This window comes from Choloepus didactylus, chromosome 14, assembly GCF_015220235.1.
Source record: "Choloepus didactylus isolate mChoDid1 chromosome 14, mChoDid1.pri, whole genome shotgun sequence".
NCBI classification, from domain to species: Eukaryota; Metazoa; Chordata; class Mammalia; order Pilosa; family Megalonychidae; genus Choloepus; species Choloepus didactylus.
This window is the reverse complement of record NC_051320.1, coordinates 29,797,331-29,809,369: the sequence shown is the minus strand read 5'-3', so window position 1 is coordinate 29,809,369 and position 12,039 is coordinate 29,797,331. Positions and strand designations below refer to the sequence as shown.

Genomic DNA, 12,039 nt, shown 5'->3' with positions numbered 1-12,039 from the left:
CCTTTGCGGCCTGAGTCTCCTCCATTTTCCTTTTTCCTTCTCCTTTTTCTTTTTCTTCTTTTCCTTAACATTTTCATTCTCTGTTCTGGTCTGTCTTCTGGTTGATATTGAGAGGGTACATCATTCTCTCCTCTACAAACAAAAATTCTGCCTTCAGGCATTTGGTATTAGTATTTAGTACTTAGTCCCCCTCCCCCCCCCCCCCTTTTAACATTAGGTTTGATTATCTAATGATTACTTTCATTGCAATTTTGTACTTGGCATTCCATTGCCAGTAAAACTTCAGCTACAGCATTAAGACATGGAATCCTAGAGGTCTGTTACCTGCGGAGTTAATTAAGCATGCTGTTAGAATAATGAAATGTTTTCTAATTGTTTGAGGCATAAAAACATGGATTTGTTTTACTGGGTCACATCTGGGCCATCTAGAGTAGCAACTGCCTCAGAGGGTGCCAACAATTCCATTGCGCTGCATAATCTAGAACTAGCTTATAGCCCACTTAGAGTGTTATGTATATGAATTTGGGAATGGAAAGGTTTTTTTTTTCCTATTTATTTGCTCCCTTTTCAGAAAAAGTAACAATAACAACAACAGTAGCAACAACAACAAAACAGTCGTTTATGGTTAGGCCAGAGCTTTTAAAAGAATTGTTAATTCCAGAAAGGTGAAACCCCTGTGTCCTGATTTCTTAGTTGCCTTGAAAATCATGTTCTAAAACTGTAACCACTAACTTGACTGGATAAACAGCAGTGTGCTAGTGTGTGTAGAAAGAGTGTACTGCTCCCTCAGATTTCACTGTTTTCATCCCTTTTTCCATCTTAGACTTATTCTTTAAGACCAAAAACTGTAATTTCCTTTAGAAATACTCTAGAAAATCTGTATTGTGTAGAATGATCGTGTGTTTATAAAAATTTTACAAGTTTAGATTATAAAATAAGAAAGAAAATCATGTGTTTTGGGGCATATTTTGCATGTTTTTTGTTTTCCTTCACAGAAACTGATTCTTTCAACTCTATTACCAGGTAGTTGTTAGTGTTTTAAATTGGAATATTAAATGTGAAATTAAAGAAGCTGTTAATGATTCTTGGCTCTGTCATCTGAAATTTTAAACACTTAATTTAAAGTTATAATTTTAGACTTTGTTTTTGTTGTTGACCGTAAGAATTACAATAAATCACTGTTTAAAAGAAAAAGACCTTGATTCATATAGTTAAAGTTGCTGCAAAAAAGCTAAATAATTTTAGTTTTATCTATAATATGAACACAATGAACTAGAAATGAACTGTGATGAAAAGATTTTCATTGCTTATTTACAAATCTAGTTATTTAGAAATGCCTGAGAGTAACACTACATTTTTATAGAAGCAAAGCACAAAATGCGTTCAAGCTCCAAATTGATTCTTGCTTGGAGATGCTATTATAGTAGTTGTAATTTTGCTGCCAGAAGAGCTACTTAATTTTTTGTTTGTTTTCATTTGATGGTTCTTAACAATGACAACAATTATAATTTTAAAATATCTTGACTTCAGCCAAAATGTGGAGTGTGCTTCCCCCATTATTGGGCTGAGTGCCTCAAATTTGTTTTAAGCTTATACTCTTATTTATGGACGAGTTAAACATTTCCACATTCGTGTACTGTGATTTTTACATACTAATGAATATAAACAGAAGGTTTTAAAACATGACTGTGCTTGGTATTGATGTGAATATTTTTGTCACTGATGCATTGTACCTGCAGCTAAGCAGGGACTAGACTCTCGGGGCGGCGGGTGGGGGGGAACCGGCTTGGTGTTCTGTCAGGTGCTCAGCACAGTGTCTTCATGAGGCCACGGTAGAAGGTTCTTTGTGGTTAAGAGTTTTAAAGCCTTGTTATAGGTAACTTTCTCAGGTATATTTACCTGTTAGAAAAACATGTTGATTGTTTCTATTTCTTAAATGTTTTATTTGGACTATAGCTTAGAAATTATAGGACTGGCTTGCCATGGATTACATGCTATTCTGTTATTTTTACTTCTGGAACTGAAAAACAATAAATTATTTTTCTGTGTTTTTAGGTTAGAACTTTTTTGTTTTGTTATTGTACACTAAACAGATATTATTGCTGATTGAATGTTTTGTAACAGTAGACTTCTTTGCCCATTGAAATTTGATTTAAAGCTATCAGAACCATTGTATGTGACAGCTGTATTGTATTACAAAGTAAAAATATATGAGTGTATTGAAAATTTAAGTTGTTTTAGCTTCAAAAAAATTTTTTTTACTACCCAGTCTTTCATTGAAATTTATAAATTACAAAAAGCTTATTTACTCATCCAAATGTAGGTATTAAGCTCACATCCTTTTGTTTAAATTCACAAAATGATTAAAGTTATTATAGAATTAAAATCATTATTAATAAAGCTGACTTCATAGAGCAGAATGTGACTGAACACCTGCACATTCTCAGCAACTCTTTTATCCTTGCTTGGTCTTGTCTAAACTTACTATCACATTTTAGAAGAAAGCCTTTTGGATCTCTGTCATAAATATTTGTTTCTTTGAAGTTTTATTGAGTTCATTTTAATTGTCCTCTTTTAAAACTTGAATGTTTGTATTTTATTATTTTTTAGGAAAAAATTTTTTGTCAATAGTTCCATGAACTTCAGACTTTGGCATAGTTAGTATGTATGTTTCTACAACTTTTATACATTTCATGAAAACTCATTTGAAATCATAGTCATACCATAAATGTTTCAGGGTTCATTGATACATAACATGATACTCTTTAATTATAATATCAAAATGTCTGAAAATCATTCAGCTCTCTGTAGAAGATTATTATGGGAAAGACATTCTGGAAATGCTATGCATTTGAATGGAAATGCACTTTACTTTGTTATGTTGTAACTTGCATTATTCTAATTTTTTTATATCTTTAATATGCTTTTCCATACTAATTATATTAGAAATTCCTTTGTATAAATATAAGAAGTTCCTTTGTTTAAGTGAGTTATTAGAAAAGTGATGAGCTTGGAAATGAAAATGAATTATTTTAGTAGAGTATCCTTTCTAGATGGATTTAATTTCAATTTGCTGTTTTGTGACCCTCCTTGTGATCATCATCCATTGAACAGTGTTGCCTGTGAAACCATCAGAGTAAAATATGATAAAAATATTTTTTCTTTCTCATAAAGAATATAAAGAAGCACTTATTTGGTGTCTTAGTTAAACCATAATTTAGTTTATTTTACAAAATCAAGGAATGTGTTAGAGAGGGACTTTTCATTATTCTGAATGTTAGATGTTGGTGCCATTTACAGCAATATGAAAATATCATTAGAAGGCTTTGCAATGTCTATTTATATAAAAGCTTTCTTTTTTAATATAATTCAGACTTAATACGTTTTAATGTTAAATCTCCCTTTGTGAAATTTCATATGATTATAGCAGACTTCTTTTAAGAATATGAGCTCAGTATAAGATTATATTGAGATTTGGTGGGAGAGTGTGAATGAGGGTCACCAGCCTCCCTGAGATTATGAAAATCAACCTTTTTCCTTTCTCTTCTTTATATTTGCCTATACCTTGTGTTCTGGTTTGCTAATGGTGCCAGAATGCAAAACACCAGAAATGGATTGGCTTTTATAAAAGGGGGTTTATTTGGTTACACAGTTACACTCTTTAAGGCCATAAAGTGTCCAGGGTAACGTATCAACAATTGGGTACCTTCACTGGAGGATGGTCAATAGCGTCTGGAAAACCTCTGTTAGCTGGGAAGGCACATGGCTGGCATCTGCTTGCTCCCAGGTTGCATTTCAAAATGGCGTTCTCCAGAATGTCTGCATTAGCTTCCAACAGCTGTCTTCAAAATGTCTCTCATCTGCAGCTCCTCTCTCAGCTCCTGTGCATTCTTCAAAGTGTCCCTCTTGGCTGTAACAAGCTCACTCCTTCTGTCTGAGCTTATATAGTGCTCTAGTAAACTAATCAAGGCCCATGCTGAATGGGTGGGGCGCACCTCTATGGAAACAACCTAATCCAAACTTTCCAACTTAATCAACACTAATATATCTGCCCCCACAAGATTGAATCAAAGAACATGGCTTTTCCTGGGGGACATAATATATACAAACTGGTACACCTTATATTTTGTAATTCATACATTTGTAACCAAAGTGACTATTTGCAGCATTTTCTTTTGAAGAGTGAAGTTTCCATTTTTTAAAGAGACTAATGTAAGTGAAATTTTGTAGAGTTCTAATAGAATAAAGAGAATAAAAACATGCATACACATATACACTCCCCCTTAGAAATATTTTTTCCTTTTTTTATTTGCCCTTGAAATGTAACTTTCTATGTCACCTCTCAGCCCAGGTTTTCATCTAGCTTGTTACATAAATGGTAGTATAAAGTGATGAGAAATTACTTGGAGTACAATGAGAAAACCACATTTATGGGTTTGGCATGGGGTTAAGTTAGCAGATTCTGCTCTGATTTGCAATTACTCCTTAAAAATCCCTCCTGGATTTGGCCTCTATCGCTTTCCAAAGACCCTGATCAGATTGAGTTGGCATTTGAACTCTCCCGAAGGCTTAGTCTTTCTATAGTGGTGGTAAAACTCAAGTTTGTACATTGAATTGGCAGCCCAAGTTCATGCAAACTGATCTGTTGTCTGGTATCTTTAGAACTTGGTATGCTGGTGCCAACTATGTACACCATAACTGTACTTCCATGAAAACCAGTGGAATTACAGATCAACTTATTTTGCTGATGTTTCAAAATCTATACAGAAAAAATACTACACGTTTGAAGAAAGAAATCCTGTAATATACAGGCACACAAAGAGTTGTTCCTACCACAGTACCCTTGATGTGGGTCTGAAATGAGCCACCATGGTGCAGAAAAAAAATGGTTATCATTATGTGACCACCCCAAGTAGAAATATCTGTATCCTTTTTTGTTTGTATCAGAAGATATCTCAACTCAACATGAAAATTCTATTTGGAACTGTTTGAAAATCAAGTCTGTGAGGAAAAACATTTATTTTTCATGTGGATTTTGTTTCCTTTTGCTAGAAAAGGTTGGTAGTGGTATGGTTTTTATTTAAAGACCTATGATTAATTGTAGTACCCATCAAGTGCCTGCAGATCAGGCTGGCAGCTGAAGAAAAGTGTAATATTATATACTTACTCTCATTCAAGCAATGTTGAAATTACCTATTTCTCTCCAATGTTCAGCTATATGTAAAGAGAGTTTTTTCACAAATGACACTGGCTGAAGCTTCATATGTAAAGTATAATACTATATACTTATTCTCATTCAAGCAATGTTGAAATTTCCTTTTTCTCTCCAATTTTCAGTTGTATATAAAGAGGCTTTTTTCACAAATGACAATAGCTGAAGCTTCATATGTATTGTTCTCTTCTCATTCAGGATAATATTAAGAAAGAACGGTATGTGGATTACTGCATGTAAAGGATATCTGCACACTGAAAGAAACCGTTCTAACATAGCAGGGCATGCTTCATTTAGGAGATATATGCGTAAACAAGGGAAGGAAACTGACATTTATTGACTGGCTCATTATGTGTCAAATCAAACTATTTTGTAATGTTTAAACACTGATCTCTGTAAGTAGGATTAGTTTGTGGTGGTGGTCCATGGTCTTCTGGGTATTGGATTTGTTTAGTCATAGGTTTCATTAGTAAAAAATATATTCCATATATTCTTCTTTAATTCTCAATTATATAAATAACAGAGTCTCAGTAATTTTTAAAATTCTGACTCTTTTGAGCTGAAAGGGACTTTAGATTTTATTCTCAGATAAAATTTTGTTATGACCATTCAAGTGACTACACAAGTAACACATTTTTAGTTATTTGCTTTTTTGTTTGTTTTGTTTTGTTTTGTTGAGTTTTACTCATTTCCCCAAATGGAATTATTGGTTGATTTTAAACACTGACAAATTTTAGATTCTTGAAAGTTCTGCCATCTTAAGATAGTCACATCAAAATTCAGATTTAACTGTCAGGGAAATGGATATTTGAAAAACTTTCAAAATGTTTTTGTCTGTAGTCTTTGTTTGTTTTAGTATAAGAAACACCTAGAATCAAGTCCTAAGGTGAAACATTTCAGAAAACAAGGACTCTTATTGGGAAATACTACAAAGCCCACAGTTTGAAAAACACTTAAGGGAAAGGTAGCTAGTAGATAGACATTATGAAGAGTCTTCAGTAATTTCAGCATGTGAATGAAGTTCGATGGATGTGAAGTTGATCTGACTGTAGAATGTTGTCGTTCAACACAATGGAATTGATTCAACTGAAGAACAGGAAATGGAGCATTTGTTTATTCACTCTGGAAAAATACTTATTAAGTACCTATAGATGCTATATGGCATGATAAGCACTGGGCACAGGAGTTGTGGTCAAATTTGGAAATAGACAGGTAAATAGAAGCAATATACAGAAGATTGACCACGACAAACTGGTCCTATTTCCAGCGATCAGTGTTCATCATAGCAGTGTGATGAAAAGAGTGAAAGATTTGTAGCATGCTACATGAAATAAGGTAAGTAATGCTTTGACAAGGGTCAAAGAAAGCGTAACCTGGTAAGTGTTGTAACTAGAAGTGTGTGGTTAGCAAACTCAAGAATCGTGAATGGGGGTGAATAGTCATACTGAAGGAATACTGAAGGAATAGAGAGGAATTCATAGCAGAGGTGACGTTTGAGCTGGGTCTTAAAGAGTACATTGAATTTTTTAAATTCAGTTTTATTGAGATATATTCACATACCATACAATCATCCACAGTGTACAGTCAGTTATTCACAGTATCATCATAGTTGTGCATTCATTACCACAATCCATTGTTGAACATTTTCATTACTCAAAAAAAATAAAAATAAAAGTAAAAAAGAACACCTAAAACATCCCATCCCCCCCATCCCACCCTACTTTTCATTTAATTTTTGTCCTCATTTTTCTATTCATCTGTCCATACACTGGATAAAGGGAGTGTGACTACAAGGTTTTCACAATCACACGGTCACACCGTGTAAGATACATAGGTATACAATTGTCTTCAAGAATAAAGGCTGCTGGGTTGCAGTTCCAACGATTTCAGGTACTTCCTACTAGCTTTTCCAAACACTAAAAACTACAAAGGGATACCTGTATAGCACGTAAGAATACCCTCCAGAATGACCTCTCAACTCCATGAGAAATTTCTCAGCCACTGAAACTATATTTTGTTTCATTTCTCATCCCCATTTTCTCAAGAAGACTTTCTCAATCCCAAGATGCTGTGTCCATGCTCATCCTTGGGAGTCACGTCCCGCATTGCCAGGAAAATTTACTCTCCTGGAAGTCATGTCCCACGTGGGGGAGAGGGCAGTAAGTTTACCTGCTGAGTGGGCTTAAGAGAGAGAGAAGCCATATCTGAGCAACAAAGAGGTTCTCTAGGGAAGACTCTTAGGTACAATTATAAGTAGGCTTAGCCTCTCCTTTGCAGTAACAAGCTTCATAAGGGCAAGTCCCAAGATTGTGGGCTCGGTCTACTAAATTGGTAGTCCTCAATGCTTGTGAGAATATCAATAATTCCCCAGGCGGGGAAGTTTAATATTTCCACATTTTTTTCCCCAGTTCCTTAGAGGGGGCCTTTGAATGCATTCTTATTCCCTGCCCAAATTACTATGGGATGTATCGCGGTTTCACACTAACTTGTCCAAACCCTACCAGATCTCACTTCCCAAGTTCTATGTAATTATGGTGTTAAATTATTTAGTATGCTACAGTTAAATTATTTAGTATGCTACAGAAAATACAGATCCTGAACCAAATAAACATCTCTTCCCTTGGTCTCACACAGAAGTTGAAGTTTTAAAACACAGTCAATATCATCCTTTATAGGGTGGAAAGTTTTGAGTACTTTGAACTTTAAGGTGGGTAAAAAGAAATGGAATTGCAGGCAGAAAAAGCAAAGTACTGAAGACATAAAAGAGCATGGTGCTTTAGAAAATGATCAGAGTACAAAGTGGAAGTGGCAAGGAGGCGAAAAAGATACATGTTTTGCTGGGAGATTGATTTTTAGCCATTAGGCAAAGGGGACCACTGATTTCTTTTGGAAAGGGTAGTGACATGATTGGTGTTGTATTTTAGGAAGGTAAGTCTGGAGGCAGTGTCAAGGATGGGCTTATCAAAAGAGAAATACAGTTAGCAGAAAGGCCAAATAGAGGGATGTTGTCTAAGGTACTAATGAGCGATTTAAAAGACCTCTTGTGCTGAATTAGAGCACGCTTTCATTGACCTGGTCAAGGTGGAAGCTATATTTACATGTGTCCAGGAGTCAATAGAGACTGAGGAGTAAGTATTCCTTCAAGAATTTTGAGAAGGAAGTAAACAGGGAGGTAATATTAATGTCAGGTATAACTTAAGGAAGGTTTTATTTTTAGTATGGATGAGATGAATAAACTTAGAGGAAGTTAATGAGTTCTATTTTAACCCTGTTGAATTAGCATGTCTGTGAGACATTTGAGTGGAGTTGTCTGGCAGGCAGTTAGAAATGGGTCTGGCTAACAGGAGAGGATAGAACACACCGATGTGAGTCGTTAGAATGTTAACTGAAGCCATGGGAATAGATGAGAATGACCAGAGAAAGTGGGCAAGAGACTCCTGGAGACTACTAACAGGCAGAGGATTTACTTGTTCATTATATTAGTGCATATTTATTGAGCACCTGCCACCAGCCAGGTACACTTCTTGGCCCTGGGGATGTGGCATGACAGGACAGCCAAGGCTTCTGCCCTCATGGACCTAATGTTAGAGTGGGGTGGGGGTGAGGAGGGGGGAGTTTGGGTGTGTTGAGTGGGGTGGACAGATAGTCATTTATTAAACCAAGAAGATAAATTTAAATGGTGTTAAGTTTACTGAAGTACAAAGCCCGTAAGCTAAGAATTGCTTGGCAGTTAATTATGAGGTTAATTGTGAGTAGCCTGAACAATGACTTAATGTCTCCAACTCTTCTGTCAAAGGTAACTGCCTCTTTTTAAATCAATCTTATTGAGGTATAATTTGCATAGTAAAATGCACCCATTTTAAATGTACAGTTTGGTGAGTTTTGAAAATTTTGTATGACCATGTAACTACTGCAACAATTAAAAGTGCCTCTTTACAGCGAATTTTCCTCTTATCCAGGCAACCACTGATATTCTTTCTTCACTAATGATAAGTTTTACCTTTTCAAGAGCTTCATATAAATGGTATCATGTAGTATGGATGGTTTTGTGTCTTTCAGGGGAACATTTGCGATCCATCCATGTTGTGTATATCAGTAGTTTATTCCATTTTATTGCTGAGTACTAGTTCATTGTATGGATACACACACACACACGTACCACAAATTGTTTATCAGTTCTCCTATCGATGGACATTTGGGTTGTTTTCAGTTTGGGGCTGTTAAGAATAAAGCTGCTTATGAATATTCATTTACAAGATTTTGTGCAGACATATTTCTAATTCTTTTGGAAAAAATAACCTTGGTGTTCAATCACTGGCTCATATGGTAAGTGTACATATAATTTTATAAGAAATTATCAGACTTTTCCAATGTGTTGTATCATATTATATCCCTACCAGCAATGTGTGAGGATTCTATACATTGATACGGCTAGGCTTTTTAATGTTAGCTCTTTTCCAAAGGGTTTAGTGGTTATCTCGTTATTGTATTTCCTTGATGATTAATGATAAGAGCGTCTTTTCATGTGCTTATTGATGATTTGTAAGTCTTTTATGAAGTGTTTGTTCAAATCTTTGGCCCAGTTTTTGATTGGAATGTTTTCTTATATTATTGAGCTACAAGGGTTCTTATGTATTCAGGATACAGGTCCTTTGTATTCCAAATATTATCTGTGATTTGTCTTTTCATTATCTTAATGGTGTCTTTTGAAGAGCACAAGTTTTCCGTTTTGGTGAAGTTCAGTTTTTCCATTTTTTCCCCCAATTTGCACTTTTTTGGTCTTACCTAAGAAATCTTTGACCACCCCCAGCTCTCAAGGAGTTTTTCTTATGTTTTCTTCTAGATGTTTTATAGTTTTAGCTTTTGGGTTCAGTCTAAGATGTATTTAAAGTCAATTTTTTGTGTGTATGGTGTGGGGTAAGGATTAAAGTTCATTTTTTCCACATGGGATAGCCAATTGTTTTCAGCACCATGTATGCAATGTGTTGTTTTTGTCTGGCTGCTAACAAGGTATTATTTTTATCTTTGGTTTTCACCATTTGACTGTGCTGTGTTTATGAGTGTTTTTGTTTTTAATCCAGTTTGGAGTTTCTGCTTGTTAGAACTATAATCCAGTTTGGAGTTTCAGTGTGTTAAAACTATAAGATAATGGTTTTTTTCACCAGTTTTGGAAAGTTTTTGGCCATTTTTTTCAAATAAGACTATTTTTCTTCATTTTTTTGAATTACATATTCTGTCAGTTTTAATCCAACCTTGTGGGATATTTGGATTAGGTTGTTTCCCTGGAGATGTGATTCACTCAACTGTAGGTGATACTTTTGATCAGATTATTTCCGTGGGAGTGTGGCCTCACCCATTCAGGTTGGGTCTTGATTAGTTTACTGGAGTCCATTAAAAAGAGCTAAGCCAGGGCCCAGACGCTTGCTGATGATTTGAGATGCTAGCCCAGAGTTTGCTCCAGAGAAGCTAAGAGAGGACAAAACGCCCCAAGAGCTGCTGAGAGAGACTTTTGAAGAGATGGAGATGCTTGCTGATGCTTGGAGATGCAGACAGAAGGACGTTTGAAGATGCTTAGCTAAGAGATAAAACCTGAGACATTTTGGAGAACCCCATTTTTGAAATGCAACCCAGGAGCAAAGGAACAGCAGACACCAGCCATGTGCCTTTCCAGCTGACAGAGGTGTCCTGAATGCCATCGGCCATTCTTCAGTGAAGGTATCTTCTTGTTGATGCCTTAGTTTGGACACTTTTATGGCCTTAGGACTGTAAATTTGTAACCAAATAAATTCCTTTAAAAAAGTCAATCTATTTCTGGTACTTTGCATAATGGCAGCATTAGCAAACCAGAACATTTATTTTCTTTTGAGCTGTCTTCAAGTTTACTCTATCCTGTCCAATTTTGTTGAGCCCATATAATAAATTTTGCATTTCATTTATTAAATTTTCCCATCTAACATTTCCATTTGGTTCTTTTTTATGTTTTCTATTTCTCCATTGAGATTCTATAACTATCTATCAATGAGACCTATTTTCCTTCAATTCTTTCAACATCTTTATAATAGTTGCTTTCAAGTCTGTCAACTAAATCCAACATTGGAGCCCAGGAGGTGTCAGTTTTTATTCTCTGCTTTACTTATGAGTGTGAGTCACAGTTTTCTGTTTTTTTGCATGTCTGATGTTTGTTTGAAAAACAGATATTGTGGATGATATAGTAACTCAGAAGGATTATTGCTTTTGTTATTACTTTTGTTTGTTTGTTTGTTTGTTTTTGCCTAGCAGTTAGTTAAGTTGCCTGAACTCAAACCACAAACTTTGACTCCCCTGCAGTGTGCTGACTGATATCTCTACTCAGTTATTTCAGCTTCCAACTGCTGCTTTTTCTCTTGCAGTTTCGCCTATGCCTGTATAGTATAGCTGTAAGTAAATGATTTGGGCAGAGTTTATATGCAGATTTTGGGGCCCACACTCTTTGCATTTCCTATTATATTTTATAACAAAATATATATTTTTTCATGTTAAGTAGAAAATGAGTATACAAAATTATATACATTATTAATTACCAATATGTAAAAAAAAATGCATGGATATTTTAAGGTTTTTTGGAAATTAATTTTTCTAATATGTTATTATTACCTTTATGTTCTAATATATGAATTTAATCTCAGTTGGAAACCAGGGCATAAGAAGATGGTCTTCAACTATGACATTCATCCATTTGTCCATTCATTGAACAGATAATTTTTGAACTATTTATCATTTTCCTAAATATATGAGAAATCCTAAATAAAGATTAAGAATAAATAGATTTGTAAGTGAGGCAACCAGAG

The 12,039-nt window shown here is 35.0% G+C and overlaps 1 protein-coding gene across 14 annotated transcripts in view; it reads left to right on the top strand.

The window, feature by feature from the left end:
- STAU2 (staufen double-stranded RNA binding protein 2) overlaps positions 1-12,039 on the top strand; it is a 368,399-nt gene that overhangs the window by 230,703 nt on the left and 125,657 nt on the right. The window lies entirely within an intron of this gene.